At 32.4% G+C, this 4,980-nt stretch overlaps 1 pseudogene; it reads left to right on the top strand.

The window, feature by feature from the left end:
* Positions 1-1,387: 1,387 nt before the first annotated feature.
* LOC149542400 (serine--tRNA ligase, chloroplastic/mitochondrial-like) lies at positions 1,388-4,459 on the top strand (annotated as a pseudogene).
* The last annotated feature ends 521 nt before the right edge of the window (positions 4,460-4,980 follow it).

Here is a 4,980-nt window from a genome sequence, read left to right as displayed (position 1 = left end):
GTTACACTCAAGTATATCATCCAAAATGCCATAGTGTCAATTTTTAGATTATTGAAGATGTATGTTAGTTCTAGATGAAATATTGGTGACCACAAAGACAACACTTATCCCAAAATCACACATTTTCTTCATTTCATCTAACTTTTTGTGTGGAATTTATAGCCATGTTAGTACATAGCTTTGTGGTGTTTGACCTAAAATTATTCAAACATGTCAAGAATCTTCTCATTGATATGTGAGTTGATATTAAACTTATGTCTCATGATTAGTAATCTTATGCATACCTTGGTATCTCTTAAGCCATATATTAGATCAAGTACCATTGGCATAACATTGGAATCTCATTTAGAGTATCTCAATAATCATTAAACCTTGTCCAAAAACTATTTTTCCCAAATTTTTAGTAAATTAAATCTGAAGCCTTTTGTAGTCCCAAAATGGGCTCCAAAATGTTCAATTTTTTTTTTAGCAAAATACAAAAAGAAATCAATTGTGAGGACTTGCAGAAGAAATGCAGAGACAAAATTACAAATTATAATGATGGACCAAATTAGAGAAATGAAAGGAATTTTGACCAAATAAGAACAAAATTGTAGGTATTCCAGTCCACTTTCAATCCATGGCATGATTTGAAAACCCTAAGCAAAATAGACAAAAAAACAATTTCCAGTATAGCCACAAAAATTGACACTGAAACAACTAGAAGAGATCCTAGCATTAGCAAAGCAAACCATCATCTCTATCATTACTATATTTTGGCTCATCCACAATGACCATACATAGTAGATTCCCAAGTCTTGAGTGTCCCTCTCACATTTTTGCACAAGTTTCTCATAACAATGAAGTAGGGCACAAAATTGACCATTTTACATTTTAACATATGAAGCCTGTGTTGGTCAAAATTTTGACCAACACAGGCATGGATTTTAAAAAAAAGGATATATCTCCTTGTAAATTCTGACCAATCTAAAATATTTTAATAGATGGTCAAAAATTTTGGTCTAAAAATTTTGGTCCTTATCAAGATTTTTAATCATGTAGTTTTGAATAGGAGTGGTTAAGAATACCCATCTCTCACAAGCCTGAATAATCCACTTAGCACTCACTGCATCTAGGTGATGCTCAGATAAATGAAATGTTATGAATTCTTGAGAGCTCAACTTTGACAGTGCTACTCTAATTCAAGTGCAATTAACAAGCCAACTTAGCTTGCTGCCTCATTTGCAAAACCTTCATAAAGTGTTGTGTCCTATGAAACATTGATTATAGAGTTTCTTAGATCATTCATTAACAAGTAGGTGAGTTTTCAAGATTACAATTTATCAGATCCCTCAAATATCTAGCAATAGCTCAAAAAGAAAATGGAACTTTTCCTGACCATGTATTTATGGTGCAAGTTAGTGGCTGAAAGTTCTATTACCTAAAAAATGAGGCTATTTTATTGGAGATGGGACTCATTAACTAGGCTCTGTCAGAACTCACATGAAGAGGATATGTGCCTTTGAGTACCCCTAATATTGTTTGGGCATCTATTCTTAAAAGTGTGGCTTTCAACCTCAAGTAGAGAATACCCAGGTGTTAAGTCCTTTTATGATATAAAATTTGATTAACAGAACAATTTCTATCATTAATAATTTATTATCTTAGTTTTCCTTTTTATATGTTCCAAGGTTCAAGTCATAAATCATTGGATTTACAAGAAGATCAAAGGTTTAAAGATAAGATGGTGCATTTGAAAATTTGAACCACCATGATACAGATATACTAATTTTTTTTTAGCAGGTATATTCTATATATGGAACAGACCAATGTCTAGCTGGAATCTTAGAGATCCCAATAGGGGGAATGTACATGGATCACATTGTAGCTGACACGCTCTTGACAATAAAATATGTTGCTTTTTCACATTGCTTTCACATAGAGGCTGGTGCTGTAGACTATGAAACAAGGTATGATTGCATTTTTTTTATGGAAGTGTAACTCTCTTGAGTAAATGGAAGTGCACATGTTTTTTGCTATATTAATTTTTATTGCATTACATCAATATTGGAAACTATGATTGCATTAAATAAAAGGTAATCTATTCCATCCAACATACATTTCTTGAAATATGAAAAAATTGTTCAACTAAACAAAATGTCTATAACTTGTATGCACTCTGTACTAATAAAAAATGTGGTTTGAGGTTCTTGAAAGGGCCAATGTTTAGATTTAGTATGTTACAAGATACTCATTAATGTTGCTTATGATTGATAATGCTATGTGGAATGGTGTACAAAATGTTTGGTAAAATCATTATTATCTACATAATGGAGACCATTAAACATGTAAAATCAACAATTTCTTAAGTACTTTGATTTGTATAATACGACATAAAATGTATGATCGGCTTTAATTCTACTAATATCTTGCAACTATGTCAAGTTGAAAACAAATACATGCTCAAAAGAAACTATATTTCATATTGGAAAATAGAACATGCTTTCAAGTTAGTAAATTTCAATAAACCTCCCTGGCTGAAGGTTTGATCTCTCTTGGTAGGATAGGTTGAGGTCCCTAGTTCTTGTAAGGGACTTGATTCCCTCCTCATGAACCCTTACATGTATACTTTGATGAAGGTTGGTAGTACTTTTGGATGAGTGTTAATAATCTTTGTTTTCAAGTTAATCTTTGGGCTCATTATTTGTGGAGTATATCCCTCTAATGTGTGTATTTCATTGGTCATCAAGGTTGTCAAAAATATACACTCAATTTCAAGAGTGACATTTGTTATGTTAATACATGTTGTGCTGACTAGTTTTATTATTTTAATTGTTGGATAAGGTATTTTATTAGATGACCATACATTTTTAAATGCAATGGTTAGGTTTTAATTGACAACTATTGGTCCTTAAAATGGTACTAATGCTGATATAGAAAGGGTACATTTATGAAAGATCCTCCCTGTATCACTTGCATTGTAAATGGAAACCTCTAGAATAAGGCATTAATTGTTATATACTAATGCAATCATTTTGGTCTAAATTGTTATTCTTTTTTTTCTACCATGACTTATTATCTTGTAGTGGGGTAGGATTTTTTATGGTTACATTGTTGTGTGCATGTCATTGTGAGCTCATCCCCCATACATGGTTCCCCCTGTAGCTTCTTTAATGTGTGGACAAAGGCAATGGAAATGGATTCTTAGCCTGTAAAGTGAAACTTCTTGATTCCATTCACTTGCCTCTACTCCACTAGACTAAAATAGTAATGCTTGGAGGAGAGCGCGGTGTGCTCCAGCTCTCTTATAGTTACATGGAAAGTGCATTCATTGAGTTTGAACCTGATCCTCTCTTGCAATTATAACTAGTTAAAAGTGCAAGAGGATTTCTTCATTCATCACTTTCCCTTAACCTATCTAGATAAATGAGTCATTAAATTTTAGGAAAAACAATTATTTTTGTAATTAGACATACCTATGTTTTATGCCTTCATTCTTATTTCTTTATATACTAAGTTGTGCCCACTATCCACAAATAGAATATTGGTGACAGATGATTGAGACTCCAAGCCATAATGATGAAAAGATAGCATGGTTGTACATTGCTTTGTTGTTTGAAATGCTTCATAACTGACAATAATAGATCTATGTTATATAGATTCCTTAGCTCCTTATGGTGAGTGATTAGTGAATTGAGTTTTTTTTGAATTTCTATTTCCTAAAGTATAGCTATTTTTTCTAGGTTGTTTGGCAGGGGTTTGTACTGTGTCCATTAGTTTAGTAAGGTTGAAATGTTTGTGATATGTCATCTAGAGGAAAGTGAATTAGTCCTTGAGGAGCTAATTAGCATTGAGGAAGATCTCTTTTCTTCACTTGGATTACACTTCAAGTGAGTTGGAAATCTTTGGCTATTTAATTGATTATACAACATAATTTTTTTGTTTTTTTTGTTTTACAATTTTTGATTTTTTGCAAGACTCTAGACATGCCTTCTACAAACTTAGGTGCAACAGCATACTACAAGTATGATGTGGAGGCATGGATTCTAGGTCTAGGGTAGGATGGTGAGGTATACCCTAAACTATAATGCCATTTAGCAAGGACAATATTTGATTGGTAGATAGGAAAAAAAATACACCTCTACAAATATCTATGTAATAATTATACAAATTTTCTTATTTTTAGATATCTAGTGCATCAAATTGCACAGATTACCAAATTCGTCGACTTAATATTTAGTTTTGACCTATACATGCAGAATCAACTCTTTCAATGGTTGTCAAGCCCAAGAAAGGGAAAACCCCATTGCCACCATTGCATTTTGTACATATGTTAAATGCAACAGCTTGTGTTGTACCTAGAATGATTATATCCATACTTGAAAATTTTCAGCAGGAAGATGGGTCTATAATTGTTCTAGAAGTTTTGAAACCATTCATGGGTGGTGTTGAAGTCATATATCTGAAGTCAAAACAATAAAGAAATTTCCTAGATGTGAAGATAATTTTGTGACAATTTTTTGAACCATTGTTTCTGAGCAGGACCTCAGATTTAGCTACTGAGTGTATGAAATGTTTTCCACCTCATACATTTTAGTACTCATCTTTCTTGACCTTAGTAATCCTCAAATGGTAGGTTTCTTAAATGCATTTCTCCATTACTTACTTGATCCCTTGGTAACTTAAAGATCCAAAAAAGTATAAAATGGTGTTCTTTGAACATTCATTTTGTTCAAATGAAATTTAGAGGGGAGATTATCCCAATACTATAGACTATAAATAAGAGAAGATGTAAATAAAATATGTTGTCTACTACATCACACTTTGTAAAGGGAGGGCATTCTTCTTCAAAAGATCATATTGATAATGATATAGCAGATTGCATAGACAACATGAGGATATTTAATAGTAGCAAGTTCTCATTTATTTATTTTATTTTTTTGACATGGGGGTCTCCCCATGACCTTAGTCCAGTGATGACCAGTGGCCGATGCAAGCTTA

This window comes from Cupressus sempervirens, chromosome 8, assembly GCF_028749045.1.
Source record: "Cupressus sempervirens isolate cs-2001-9-10 chromosome 8, ASM2874904v1, whole genome shotgun sequence".
Classification (NCBI taxonomy): Eukaryota; Viridiplantae; Streptophyta; class Pinopsida; order Cupressales; family Cupressaceae; genus Cupressus; species Cupressus sempervirens.
This window is presented reverse-complemented; position numbering and strand designations above follow the sequence as displayed.